The sequence below is a fragment of the Hippopotamus amphibius genome, chromosome 12, assembly GCF_030028045.1.
Source record: "Hippopotamus amphibius kiboko isolate mHipAmp2 chromosome 12, mHipAmp2.hap2, whole genome shotgun sequence".
In the NCBI taxonomy this organism is placed as follows: domain Eukaryota; kingdom Metazoa; phylum Chordata; class Mammalia; order Artiodactyla; family Hippopotamidae; genus Hippopotamus; species Hippopotamus amphibius.
Window position 1 is genome coordinate 29,599,839 of NC_080197.1, and position 15,693 is coordinate 29,615,531.

The 15,693-nt window shown below is 44.1% G+C and overlaps 1 pseudogene; it reads left to right on the forward strand.

Moving 5' to 3' along the window:
• The first annotated feature begins 7,827 nt into the window (after window positions 1-7,827).
• LOC130833293 (GTP-binding nuclear protein Ran-like) lies at window positions 7,828-8,491 on the forward strand (annotated as a pseudogene).
• Window positions 8,492-15,693: the final 7,202 nt, after the last annotated feature.

A 15,693-nucleotide genomic window follows, 5' to 3' on the forward strand; every position in this document is an offset into this window, starting at 1 on the left:
TAAAAACGAGCCACGTCTGATGGGCGTCCCTGGCTCGCAGAGTACATGTCAGGGGGACATGGCTTTGGGAGAGCAAGGATTTAGGTAGGGGAAGGATGTGTAGGAGAAAGATGGTTGCTGTTTTAGAGGATGGAGGAGGCCTGTGGGAGGTGGGGGAGGGCTTTAGCATGTTCATCCTGCAGGGAGAACAACACAACCAGATCACAGCCGGGAGGAGCAGCATAGCCTGTTCTGTCTGCCTTGATCTGGGGCCAGCTCTGGGCAGAAGGGGGTGGATAGGCAGGGGAAACTGCCATGTCAAGAATGTGCCTCCTCTTTTCATCTGAGAAGCAATAGCCATCCCATCACAGAAGACTATCCAGAGCCTCTCATCTGTGACCTCTTCCTTTCTATGGGCCCCATGCCTGACACTGCCTTCTGTGACTCATTTTCCCCACTGTCCCGACCTTTGCCTCCTTCCCACAGTTGACTGTGTGTTGGTGATGAGAAGGGAAGAACCACAGAGGAAGTTAGAGACCAAATAATTTGTTTTGTCATATGAGAAGTTCCGTCTTAGCTTGAGATCTTATTATTCTACCTTTTTCTTTTTTTCTTGCTTTTTTCTTTTTTCTTCTTTCTTTCTCTCTCCCCCCTCCCTCCCTCCTTTCTTTCTTCTTTCTTTCTCTTTCTTTTTCTTTCTTTCTTTCTCTCTCCCCCCCTCCTTTCTTTCTTCTTCTTTCTTTCTTTCCTTCTTTCTTTCCTTCTTTCTTTCTTTCTTCCTTTCTTTCGTTCTTTCTTTCTTTCTTTCTTTCTTTCTTTCTTTCTTTCTTTCTTTCTTTCTTTCCTTCATCCATCCACCCTTCCACCCTTCCTTCCTTCGTCCCTTCTGAATGAAATTCTCTGTAGGGACCCTTGACAAGGAACTGGCTAGAGTGTTCCACTTAGCCTTCATCATTCTAACCCACTCCCCCTTTTCGATGGTGAGAGATTGCATTTTCCAGTGCTGACTGCAGCAATAGCTCCCTTCCCTCAAGCTCTTTCGCACTCCACCCATGGAAGAGTGGGTAAAAGTACCTTCTCTCATGAGTCTGGGCAGGCTTGTGACAACAGCACAAGTAATGTGATGTGACTTCTGGAGCTTGACCATAAAACTTCCCTGTGCTTCTACTTTATGTCTTGGGACGCTCATTTTTCAAATCTCGCTGCCCTGTGATAAGGAAGCCTAAACGAGCACAAACACCAAAGCTGCATGACAAGGACACGTGTAAGTGTTTAGCTGAAAGCCCAGCTAAGGTGCCAGCCAACAGCCAACTCAATTGTTACCTGTGTAAATGAAGAAGCTTTGAGATGATACCAGCCCTGGAATTTGTCAGTCCTAGCTGAGCCTTCCCAGCTGAGGCCCCAGGCAACATAAAGCAGAAACAAGCCATTCTCGTATCCTGTCTGACTTCCAGGCCATCACTGATCCTCATGAAATAGTTGTTTATTGCCCCTAGGTTTTGGGGTGTTTTTTATGCAGCGATAGCAACTAGAACAGCACCCTTGGCAACCGTGCTCTCCAACCCACTCGCAGAGTCTACCTCCTTCCCTGTGTTTGGTGCTCCTTGCTGGCAGGGCCCATTGAGCATGGTGTTGGGGACAAGCTTTTGGGCCAAAAGGACTTTGGCTGGAATTCTGGAACCCCTTGTGTGTGTATGACAGCATGCAACTCATCTACATGCCCCTACCCTACTGCCTACTTGGGAATTACACACCATCCTCGTTACTTACCTCCCTCCTCAGGCTCTTCATCCAGTGTCCCCATCTCACTGTCTGAAATTCCCATCTACTTACTTAGTCAAGCCTGCAAGCCTGGCTATCACTTCAGATAACTTCTCCCATTCTCTCCCCATCCTTTCATCTAAATACATCTTAAACCCTCCTGTGCCATCTCTTTGAATTCATCTCTGGTTTGAACAGCCTGTCAGTTGCCTCACTCACTCTTTCCCTTTTAAGTCTTTCCTCACATTGAGCCTGAAGAATATTTTAAAACAGAAATCTGATCATGTCACTCTTTTTAAGTAGTTTCTCTCTGCCCCTCAGTACACCAGGAGTCTTCTCATGTACTACTTGATTTTCATTCACTCAAATGATTTCCCACTTCCACTTGGAAGTTCTTTCACTCACGTTTAGGCTCAACTACACTGTTTTTTTTCAGTGACTCCAACTCCCCACATTCTCACTTTCTTCACTGTACTGGCAATGTCCATCCCTTCTCCTCTATGTTACAGATAAACCTAGAGCATCTTCAATTACCTTATCAGAACTTGAAATTATACATTTATGGCCAACATTTGCCTTTCCCACAAGAGGGTTTGCCTCAGTGAGAAGAGAGGTTGGGTCTGCTCTGTTTCCCACTCAAAATGTTTAACAGTGTTTCTGAACGAAGGAGGGAATGGCTGGTGGTTTCATGTAAGTGTGTGTGCAGTGACCCCAGGTGAGGGCCTCTGGTCTGAATCTCCTTGGAAGCAGCAGAGCCACAGGATCCCAACTTTTTCTGGCATCACACAGCTGCCCTCTCCCCCTTTTCTTTCTCCTTGAGCCTCCTCCATCCCCTGGAAGCCCAGGAAGCCTGGCACTTATAATTAACCACAGTGGTGGCTTGCAACCACCTCAATCTTGACCCCATTTGGCCCAGGTTGGGCTCTACTCTTAGCATTGGAAGCTTCCTGGGTGAATGTTATCAGCAGATAAAGAGGCAGACTCTGTGGGTGCCCCTGTTGCTGATGCCTGACTCTTGGCGGAGCTTTGGTAGCTATCACAGAAAGGAAAGGGGGGAGGCCTCATGCCTGTGGGCTGGGATAAGGGCTGGGGCTGTTAACAGAGAAGACACCCACCGAGCATTTTGTGAATCGTATATACAGACTGTCACCCCAGGTTTCCTTCAGAGCTAGACCAGAGCACTCAGGCAATATTACTAAGTGTGTGGGTGGACACAGCTTAGATCAAAGAGGTGGTCGAGTTGCCCAGCGGGTCTTTTAAATTCAAAGCTAAAGCAGTAGACTGTAGAGCTAAGGCTTTTTAGTGCAAAAGTCAGCTGACTTGTGGAGAGAAGATTTTAAATTCCAACTGCTTTCCATTGAAAATGGCAACCAAAGTCCTGAATGAAGCATAGAGTCATTCTCAGCAAGTCTTTATTAAGTTTATGGCTGGTCCAGCCACTGTTCTAGACAAGGGTGTACAACAGTGAAAATAAAAAGGCAGCTCCATGGGGGGGGGGGGAGTCAAGGAAGGGAAGGAATATGGGGATATGTGTATAAAAACAGATGATTGAACTTGGTGTACCCCCCCAAAAAAATAAATTAATTAAAAAAAAAAAAAGGCAGCTCCTTGTTCCCCAAGGCGCTAACATGCATGTGTAGGGGTCCTGTGCTAATCACCATGTAAGTGCCTAGAATGTCAGACGGTGAGATTGCTGTGAGCAGCATGTGGCAGTGTAACAGGGACGGGAATGTTAGGCTTGGGGGTACTGCTTTCTGTAGGGTAGTCAGAGTCCTTTAGAAATAACATGATGTTTGGGTAGAGACTCCAAAGAAGTGAAAGAGTGAACGATGCAGCTATTGGGAGAAGATCATTCTAGGAAGAGAGGACAGCAAATGCAGACTTCCTGAGGGAAGGCAGTGAAGGTCAAGGGCCCTCTGTGGCCAGAGCTCAGTTTGTAAGTGGGAAAGTGGCAGCAGATGAGATCAGAGAGGTGGGGGCAGCTGGAATAGGGGCCCATAGCTCATCACAGACTCTTCTTGGCTTCACTTTGAGATAGGAAGGCACTGGGGAGTCTGAAGTGTGATTGGATCCCTCTGGCTGCTGTCATAAAAGTAGCCTGAGGTGTGTAAGGTGGAAGCAGGGAGACCATAGTTAGGAAACTATGGCAATAACCCAGGTGAGTGACAACAATGACTTAGAAGAAAGAGATGGCCTTGGAGGTGGTGGCAAGTGGGATTCTGGGTCTGTTTCGAATGTAGAGATGCTAAGAGGTGGGGTATGACTTGGATGTGGAGTATGAGGCAACAGAGGATCAAGGATCATTCCATGTCTTTGGCACACATAGTGGATAGTCTTTGAGATGGCTCCCAAGGATGCTGGAGTTCACATCCTCATGCACCCACTTTCCCTTGAGAGTGGGCTGCTCCCAATGACAACTCCAAATGAATAGAATACAGCAAAAATGATAGGATACCACTTCCAAAGTTAAGTCACAAAAAGCCTGTGCCTGCTGTCTTGCTTGTCCTCTCTCTCACTTTCTTTCACTTACAATGAGGAAAATCAGCTGCCATGTGTGAGGGGCCCCAGAGAGAGATCGATGGGGCAGGGAACTAATGTCTTATGTCATGGTCAGCAAGGACCTGAGTCCTGTCACCAGCCCTGGAGGGGAGCGTGGAAGCAGATCCCCAGCCCTCAATGAAGCCTTGAGTTGATGGTAGCTTTGGTTGACACAGTAACTACAGCCCTTATGAGACTGTGAGCCAGAGGACCCAGTTAAGCTGTGCTGGGATTCCTGACCCAGATAACCTGGGGGAAAATGTTTGTTGTTTTAAGCCAGTAAGTTGTAGTGTAAATTTTAAATGTAGTAACACCAAACTAATGCTAGAGCATTTATACTGTAAATGCAGCATTGGGCAGAATGTAGAATGCTCTGAAACCTTTTCCCATTATTCAGTTTCAAATATCAAGCCTTCTAAGCTGGAGAAATTGGAGTTTGGGTTAAGGGGGAGATGAGTAGAGCTCATGAGAGTTTAGACATGAGAGTGGGATTCAGGACCCTTGTTCTCTATCCTAGGGTCATGCGTTGAGCCCCCCAACGTCTCCTGCTCAGCTGCACCCAGTCTTGTCCTGAGACCAGTTCCTGGGGCTTCTGGTGTGGAATGGAGTGTGGGAGGCTGGTGGCCAGCGAGTGGAGGTATGTGGAGCTCCCGACACCTGGATGGCCCCTTCTCTCAGGCTGAATTCCTCAGGAAGGAAGGAGACAGCAGACACAGAAGTTCCCACAGTGCAGGGAAGGGAGCCACTGTGGGGGAATCGTGCCCGTGAGTCCATTCAGACGGTCAGTGCAGGTTTCCAGAGTGCCTACTTGTGCAGCATCTGTGTTCAGCCTGAGGAGGTGGCGGGGCAGAGGGGGGATATACAGCCTTGTGAGATCAGACACTGCCCTCTCCCTGAGTCCTAATCCCTGTCCTGTCCCTCATTGGCAATCCCTTGATCAAGTCCCACCCAAACTTCCTAGAGAAGTCAAGAAATTCCTGGTGAGGTAAGAGCTGTGTGTCCCACTCCACCTCCAGAGGCACCTTGGAACCGTGTGACCTGCTGACCCTCCTTGGACTGACTCCTTCTCCTGCCATTACCCTGCTCCCAGGGCAGCATGTGGGCACCAGCTTGTCCTACCCTTCTGACCCTCCTTTCAACTCTCAGGCAGGCCCTCTGCTTCCTGCAGAAACACCTTGTGGCCTATGAACAGAGCTACAAAGTGAAAGGTGGGAGGGAACAAGAGCCATCAGAAGGCGTGGGAGTAACACCCCAGGGTCTTCACATTTCCATCATCAGAGACAGTGTTCCTGCTGCAGTGTGCCCTGCACAGCACAGAAACCTGAGGCAGGAGCCGAGGCAAACACACATACATCTCACACTGCTGGTTGCCCTTTATCTAGAACAAAGGAGAGGCAGCCTCAGTCATTTAATTATTTTACACTGCATTGCTGGCTCCCCAGCATAGTCCTATGAGATGGGCATTATTATCCCCATGTTGGTGAGAAAATGGAGGCTCAGAGATTTTCGGAAATGCTCTGGGTTCACGAGGTAGCAAGAGTCAGACCCATGTCTGTGTAATACTACGTCCATCAGTGCTGCCCCTCTAGATCAAGAGAAGTCAGGACAGGGCATCTGGACATCCAGAGCGGGGACTAGGAGAACAGTAACACACGGGGCATGGGAATGTCTGTCTATACGGGTACTAAATGGAGTATCGTAACTGTTGAGAGAACTACAAGCCTGCCATGCTTAGCACAAGACTTGGGCTGAACAGGAACCGAGGAAATAAAAAACAATCAAACAGACAAACAAAAAACCTCATGGCAGAAAAAACATTAAGGTCATTCAAGAGAACACTGACACCTTGGCTTGGCAGGGACCTCAGATCTTATCTAGTTTTCTCACCTCCCACCATCTGAAATCCACTTTGGGGACAGATGAGACCTAAAAGGATGTGCAGCAAATCATAAGCCAGAGATCTCTCTGGGGAGTGAATTCAGTGGCTTGATTTCTAATATATATTTATATAATTTTGTATTGTTTGCATTTGTGTGTATGTGTGTGTGTGTTGGGGAGAGAGAGAGAAAGAGAGAGAAATAGTCTTTGCTTTTATAATTTAAAATTTCTGTATTTTGAAAAGAAAATTTTAAGAAACGAAAATGATGGGCTGCTACATTAAATAAGTCACAGAGGACTTGACATTGGGTTTTTCTTAGACTAAACGCAGAAAATCAGAAACCAAAAGTACCATTTCCCATGTCCTACTGCTGCCCATCATGTTCTACCTGGCAGGTAGCACAGTGTCCTCTATGCGATCAGTTCTGTTCCCCAGGATTGAGCTCTGCACAGTGTACAGTCCATCTCTCTTCATGGTGGGAGTCAGGGTGTTATCTATCTGGGAGGCGTTTCCATAGTAATGCCCAGTCAGCTGTATACCCTGGGGTGAGAACTTCTTTGCCTTGCAAGGGACATTTATCTTGTTCTTTGAGACAGGGTGTTCAAAAACAGACATAATGGGTGAAACTACATGGCTTAGGACTCCCTGAAACAATCAGATCCATCATATTATTACTTGGTAGCCATTTATTTAGCACCTAAGGAGCATGTGCAGTCCCTAACACATAGCAGGTATATGAGAGCTGGACAACCTTATTATTATTTAGGTCTATACCCATGAAGTAAATTTGGGGAGAATTGTTCACCAAACCCACATTGCCATGTGTGGTGCCACCTGCCTAGCATGGTCCCAGACAGATCAACATTCCCTTGAAGAGGATAATGTAAGTTCAAGTGTTTCACATCGCAGGTGATATAAGCATAGATGTCCTGTAGAGTCAGGAACCACATCGATGGTGCCGAAGATTTTGTAGGCATTGTGTTCTTCAGTCACACCATGTGGGTCTGGAGAGATGTGGTTTCCTTTCTGTTTTTGAACCAATTCAGGGTGATGTTTTGGGGAGAGAGGCCAGGATGTGAATTTGAAATTCACAGCCTGCCCAATTAGCACCCTCCCAAAGCACCTATTATCACTGACAGAGCAATTGGATCTACAAGAAAGTAGAATAATAAACTATTAATGTTGGTGAGCCAGACATTATTATCTGTGCTTTATATAGTTTAATTCTGACAACTCTATGATTAGGTATGATAAAGTCCATTTCATAGATAAGGAACTGAAGGCTCATAGAGGCAAGGGATATACTAGCAGTTGGCAGAGCCAGAACTGGAATACAAGTTTCTCTGAACATATAGCCTCTGCTTTTTCCTCATACCACATTGTTTCTCTATTCAGCAGCTGTATTCCTATATTTTATCCCTTTGGTATTGATTCCTCCTACTACTCATTCTCATTTAATAATGTTTAGACAACTAGGAATAGAAAGGAACTTTCTTAACCTGATATTTATCTACCAAATTCCTCAAATAATGTGCAATTTTATGAGTGTCCTTTGGAATCAACAACAAGAGGACATCCATTCTCACTGCGTCTATTCAACAATGTACTGGAGATCCTTGCAATGTGGCAAGAAAAATTAATGAATGAAAAATAATTGGGGAGACGGACGTGGAAACCCTTCTGGAAGTAACATCACGATGGCTGCCCAAGGAGAACCCCAAGTTCAGTTCAAACTTGTATTGGTCGGTGATGGTGGTACTGGAAAAACTACGTTTGTGAAGTGTCATCTGACTGGTGAATTTGAGAAGTATGTAGCTACTTTGGGTGTTGAGGTCCACCCCCTCGTGTTCCATACCAACAGAGGACCTATTAAGTTTGATGTGTGGGATACAGCTGGTCAGAAGTTTGGCGGACTGAGAGATGGCTATTACATCCAAGCTCAGTGTGCCATTATAATGTTTGATGTCACATCGAGAGTTACTTACAAGAATGTGGCCAACTGGCATAGAGATCTGGTATGAGTGTGTTAGAACATCCCCATTGTGTTGTGTGGCAATAAAGTGGATATTAAGGACAGAAAGTTTAAGGCAAAGTCAATTGTCTTCCACCAAAAGAAGAATCTTCAGTACTATGACATTTCTGCCAAAAGTAACTACAGCTTTGGAAAGCCCTTCCTCTGGCTCGCTAGAAAACTGACTGGAGACTCTAGCTTGGAGTTCATTGTCATGCCTGCTCTCGCCCCGCCAGAGGTGGTCAGCCTTGGCAGCACAGTACGAGCACTATCTAGAGGCTGCTCAGACAACTGCCTTCCCGGATGAAGATGATGACCTGTGACAAAGTGAAGCTGGAGCCCAGAGTCAGAAGTCTAGTTTTATAGGCAACTGCCCTGTGATGTCAGTGGTGCAGCGTGTTTGCCACTTTATTATATAGCTGAACAGAACATGTGCTTAATCTCTGGGATGCTGAAGGAGACGAATGGGCTTCGGAGTGAATGTGGCAGTTAAAAAAAAACACTTCATTTTTTAGACCTGCATATTTAGGTGTTTTGGAACCCAGCTATTTCCTCCTTGAGTTTCAAATATAAGACTGTTGCGGTCACATCACAACGTTCACTTTGTTACTGTCATTACCATTCCTTTTCGTTTAGAATCAGAATAAAGTTGTATTTCAAATATCTAAAAAATAAAAAATAAAAAAACATAAAAAAAGAAAAATAATTGGGAAGGAGGAAGAAATATCATGTAAATTTACACAAAAATGCAAATAAATCTGTTGACTAAAACACTAGTGAATTAGAAACCCCACATATATGTGGGAATTTGGGAATCTGTGAAAAAAGCGGGCCAGGCAACAGTGGTGTTGGGTACAATTTTTTTTTTAAATAAATCTCACTGAACAAGAAATAAATTCCAAACACATTAAATTCTTAAATCTAAAGCCTAATCAACTATTAGAGTAAAAAATCTTTATGTCTTTGCAATGAGAAATAACTTTAAGAACCTAAAAATACAACTCATTGAGATTCATAAAGTTGATTTTAAAGCTTTGATAAAAATTATGTATGATGTATTATATGATTCCATTTCTATGTAATGTTCAGAATAGACAAATCTATGGAGTTATAAATTTGATTTGTGTCTGCCTAGAGAAGGATTGGAGGATGAGAACTGACTGCTAATGGGTATAGGGTCTCTTTTGAGGGTGATTATAACACTCTACAATTAGATCATAGAGATGCTTGCGCAACTCCACGAATAATACTAAAAACATTGAATTATACATTTTAAACGGGTAAACTTTACGGTATGTGGATTATATTTCAATAACGTTGTTTATTAAAAAGTAAAACAAAGTGATAGAAACACTATAAGGGAAGTTTAAAAGCATGCAATAGATGGGGAAGAAAAAGGAAATAATAAATATTAGAGTAAAAGTTAATATAACAAAGAACAGTGTAAAAGAGAGTTTCAACATAAAAGTTAATTCTTTAAAATTGCATGACCCTCTGGTGTGATGATAAGAATGGAAGAGAGAGAGAGAGAAGAGTGAGAGAGAGAGGGAGAGAGAGAGAGATAGAAAGAGGGAAAGAACAATCTATATCAGGAATGGGAAAGGGGCATTACTATAGATCTTGTAGATATTAAAATGATAAAAAGAGGATATCATGAACAACTTTGCCAATATAAAATGCAAAGTTTAGCAGAAAGGGAAACTATGTGGAAAATATAACTGATCAAAACTGAATAAGAAGAAATAGAGAATATGGGGAGTACTAAACGATTAAAGAAACTGAATCAGTAACTTAAAAATAATCTTCCTAAATGGAGTTGGAGAATCAGGCTTCCTGACTTCAAACTATACTACAAGGCCAGAGTGATCAAGACAGTATGGTACTAGCACAAAAATAGAAAGGAAGATCAATGGAATAGAATAGAGAACTCAGAAGTCAGCCCAAACACATATGGGCACCTTATCTTTGACAAAGGAGGCACGAATATACAATGGAAAAAAGACAGCCTCTTCAATAAGTGGTGCTGGGAAAATTGGACAGCAACATGTAAAAGAATGAAATTAGAACACTTCCTAACACCATACACAAAAATAAACTCCAAATGGATTAAAGACCTACTTGTAAGGCCAGACACTATAAAACTCCTAGAGGAAAACATAGGCAGAACACTCTATGACATCCATCAAAGCAAGATCCTTTTTGACCCACCTCCTAGAATCATGGAAATCAAATCAAGAATAAACAAATGGGACCTCATGAAACTTAAAAGCTTTTGCACAGCAAAAGAAACCATAAGCAAGACTAAAAGGCAACCCTCAGAGTGGGAAAAAATAGTTGCCTATGAAACAATGGACAAAGGATTAACCTCCAAAATATACAAGCAGCTCATGAAGCTTAATACCAAAAAAGCAAATAACTCAATCCACAAATGAGCAGAAGACCTAAATAGACATTTCTCCAAAGAAGACATACAGATGGCCAACAAACACATGAAAAGATGCTCAACATCACTCATCATCAGAGAAATGCAAGTCAAAGCCACAATGAGGTATCACCTCACACTGATCAGAATGGCCATCATCACAAAATCTGGAAACCACAAATGTTGGAGAGGGTGTGGAGAAAAGGGAACTCTCCTGCACTGTTGGTGGGACTGTAAGTTGGTACAGCCACTATGAAAAACAATTTGGAGGTTCCTTAAAAAACTACAAATAGAACTACCACATGATCCAGTAATCCCACTCCTGGGCATATACCCAAAGAAAACCATAATCCCCAAAGAAACTTGTACCATAATGTTTATTGCAGCACTATTTACAATAGCCAGGACATGGAAGCAACTGAAATGCCCATCAACAAATGAATGGATACAGAAGATGTGGCATATATATACAATGGAAAATACTCAGCTATAAAAAGGGATGAGATGGAGCTATATGTAATGAGGTGGATAGACCTACAGTCTGTCATACAGAGTGAAGTAAGTCAGAAAGAGAAAGACAAATATTGTATGCTAACTCACATATACGGAATCTAAAAATGGTACTCATGAACTCAGTGACAAGATCAAGGATGCAGATACAGAAAATGGACTGGAGACCTCGAGGTTTGGGAGGGGGCGAGGGGTGAAGGGGAAGCTGAGACGAAGCGAGAGAGTAGCACAGACATATATATAGTACCAATTGTAAAATAGATAGTCAGTGGGAAGTTGTTGTATAACAAAGAGAGTCCAACTCGAGGATGGAAGATGCCTTAGAGGACTGGGGCGGGGAGGGTGGGGGGGACTCAAGGTGGGGGGAGTCAAGGAAGGGAGGGAATACGGGGATATGTGTATAAAAACAGATGATTGAACTTGGTGTACCCCCCCCCCCCAAAAAAAATCTTCCTGGGAGGATGAGGTCAAGATGGCAGAATGGGAGGACCTGGGGTTCACCTCTCCCCACAAGTACATCAAGAATACATCTACAGGGCATCCTAGGTGGCGCAGTGGTTAAGAATCTGCCTGCCAATGCAGGGGACATGGGTTTGATCCCTGCTCCAGGAAGATCCCACATGCTGTGGAGCAACTAAGCCCATGGGCCACAACTATTGAGCCTGTGCTTTAGAACCCGTGAGCCACAACTATTGAGCCCGTGTGCTGCAGCTACTGAGGCCTACATGCCTAGAGCCCGTGCTCCGCAACAAGAGAAGCCACGGCAATTAGGAGCCCCCGCACCACAATGAAGAGTAGCCCCCACTCACCGCAACTAAAGGAAGCCCGCGCACAGCAAAAAAGACCCAACACAACCAATAAAATAAACAAACAAACAAATAAATAAATAAATTTATTAAAAAAAGAATACATCTACAAGTGAAACAATTCATACAGAGCACATACTGAACACTAGCAGAAGACCTTAGACACCTAAAAGGACAAAAAAAGATCCCCTCGTAACTGGGTAGGATGAAAGAGAGAAAAGGAAGAAAAAGAAAAGAGGAAATAGGATGGGACCCCCACCCCTGGGGGTGGAGCTGAAGGAGAGGAGAGGTTGCCACACCCAGGGAAGCCCCTTCACTGGTGGCAAGTTCAGCTGAAATAGAGGAGGGGCTTCAGGGGCTATCGGAGGAAAGTACAGTAGTTGGTCTGTGGCAGGCAGGACAGAGCAAGACTTGCATGGATGGTCTGTTCCACAGCCCTGCGCACCCCAGCCTGAGATGAGTGTCCACCACTGCTGGTGGGGGCTGGGTGCTGAAGTGTGGGGTTTGGAGAGTGGACCTGAGGAGAGGACTGCTGTTGGCTGCACAGAGACAGCCTGAGTGAGGAAATCTGCTGCTCAGGGACAACCTGAAGGGACAAGAGTTAGGAGCGCCACAGCAGGAAATGCTCCTGGAGGAAGAGCAGACTGCCATGGAAGCAAGGTGCCATTGTTGAGTGGCACATGAGGGGCAGGGCCATCATCACAGCCTCTCTCCCCACATGCCAGCCCCTGCCCCTGTGGGCACTGGGAGGGGCTTTGACCAAAGCAAGCGTGCATGCCCCAGTCATTACCACCTTGTCCTCCTCACGCCTGTGAGAGCACATATGCCACAGTTGGTCGCCACCTCCTGCCAGCCCCTGCCACCGCAGGCAGTAGAGGGGGTTCTCACCAGAGCAAGCACATGCATCCCAGTCATTGCAACCTTATCCCTTTCTGGCCTGAGCAAGCACGCATGCCCCAGTCAGTTGCCACCTCTTGCCCTTCCTATCTGAGCAAGAAAATGTGCCCCAGTTAGTGGCTGCCTTCACCCTCTCTCGCCTGGGCAGGGAGGAGATGCTTGAGGGTAACCCACATGCAGAGGTGGGGCTGAAACCAAAGCTGAGCCCTAGGGGCTGTATGACTAAGGAAGAAGAACTGAAATCTCTCTGTGCAGCTGCACAAGACATGGATTAAACACCCATGATCGGATTGGTAAACCCAGCATCTGAGGAACATCTAAATGGACAAGAAGTGTTTCCACAACAGAGACCGGTCTGACTTTAGCAGCTGTGGAATTTGTAGGTACATACACATGGGAATTGGGCCACATCAGAGTCTGAGCTGCCCCCACAGTGCCCACAGCAGGTCCAGAGACTTACCTAGAAATCTTAGAGGGCCTGCTGGGGAGGCGAGTATTGGCTGTGGCTCACCGTGAGGGCAAGGACACTGATGGTGGGGGCCCCAGGTAATTTTGCTTGTTTTTTGTTTTGTTGTTGTTGCTGCTGTCATTTTATTTTATTTTACTTTATTTTTAAATTTTTTAATCAAACTAACAAAAATTAAATACAAAGAAAAAAATATTAAAAGTAGCAAGGGAGAAGCAACAAATAACACACAAGGGAATCCTCATAAGATTATCAGCTGATCTTTCAGCAGAAACTCTGCAGTCCAGAATGGAGTGACATGATACACTTAAAATGATGAAAGGAAAATAGATACAACCAAGAATACTCTACCCAGAAAGGCTCTCACTCAAATTCGATGGAAAAATCAAAAATTTTCAAAGCTTTACAGACATGCAAAAGGTAAGAGAATTCAGCACCACCAAACCAATTTTACAACAAATGCTAAAGGAAATTCTCTAGGTAGGAAACATAAGAAAAGAGAACAAAAGAGAAAGTCAAGAAAAAAGACCTAAAAAAACAAACCCAAACAATTAAGAAAATGGGAATAGGAACATACATATCAATAATTATTAATATCTTAAAAGTACATGAATTAAATTCTCCAATGAAAAGACTCAGACTGGCTGAACGGATACAAAAACAAAACCCATACATATGTTGTCTACAAGAGACCTACTTCAGACCTAGGGACACATACAGATTGAAAGTCAGGGGATAGAAAAAGATATGCCATGCAAATGGAAATCAAAAGAAAGCTGGAGTAGCAATGCTCATATTAGACAAAATAGACTTTAAAATAAAGACTGTTACAAGAGACAAGAAAGGACACTACATAATGATCAAGGGATCAATCCAAGAAGAGGATATAACAGTTGTAAATATATATGCACCCGACATAAAAGCACCTCAATATAGGTGGGTGAGTCAAAAATTATCCACAGTCGGTTATATTAAAACCTCTGTTGACCATGCTGTCTTATCAGCACTTTCTGTTCAAGGCTACTGTCTCCCCAGTCACTGCTGTGCAGGTGTGAACGTGTTACATCAGTTCATTTGTAACTGCAGTGTGAGCAAAAATGGATGCCCCACTAGTGATTTGCAAAAAAGAAGAGCAGTGTGCAGTGATTTGTTTTTTGTGCTCTGAGGGTGTGCACACCCGCACTTTGGCCCACTCTGTCGACACTCTGCAAAAACTTTGTTTTGAGGTTTTAAAGCATCCTTGCTATAGTCCTGATCTTGCCCCATCAGACTTTCATCTATTTGGTCCCCTGAAAGCAGCCCTACAATGATGAAGATTCACTTCTGATGAAGATTCACAACGATGAAGATTCACAACGATGAAGATTCATTTCTGATGAAGAAGTAAAGACAGCGGTGCATTCGTGGCTTACAGCTCAGCCTAAAACATTTTTTAATGAGGGAATATGAAAGCTTGTTGACAGATGGACAAAGTGTATTGAAAAGCAAGGAGATTATGTCAAAAAATGATGTATTTGTCTTTTCTAAACGTTAATTAAAATAAATTCTACAGCTAGAGTGAGGATAATTTTTGACTCACCCTCGTATAAGCCAAATGCTAACAACCATAAAAGGGGAAATTGACAGTAACACAATAATAGTGAGGGACTTTAACGCTCCACTTACACCAATGGGTAGATCATCCAGACAGAAAATTAATCAGGAAACACAAGCCTTAAATGACACATTAGACTAGATAGATTTTTTTAAGCTCTTTATTGCAATATAATTGCTTTACACTGTTGTGCCTGTTTTTGCTATACATCAAAGTGAATCAGCTGTATTAATACATATATTCCCATATCCCCTCCTTCCCACGACTCCTTCCCATACTCCCTATCCCAGCCCTCTATCATTACCCATCACCGAGTTGATCTCCCTCTGTTAAGCAGCAGCTTCCCACTAGCTATTCTACATTTGGTTGTGTATATATGTCAATGCTACTCTCTCACTACGTCCCAGCTTCCCCTTTGCCCCCCACCCCATGTCCTTGACCTTCACTCCCTTCCCTCAGGAAGTCTGCATTTGCTGTCCTCTCTTCCTAGAATGATCTTCTCCCAATAGCTGCATAGCTCACTCTTTCACTTCTTTGGAGTCTCTACCCAAACATCATGTTATTTCTAAAAGACTCTGACTGCCCTACAGAAAGCAGTACCCCCAAGCCTAACATTCCCGTCCCTGTTACACTGCCACATGCCGCTCATAGCAATCTCACCGCCTGACATTATATGTACTTACTTGGTGATTAGCACAGGACCCCTACACACGCATGTTAGCTTCCTGGGGGAACAAGGAGCTGCCTTTTTATTTTCACTGTTGTACACCCTTGTCTAGAACAGTGGCTGGACCAGCCATAAACTTAATAAAGACTTGCTGAGAATGACT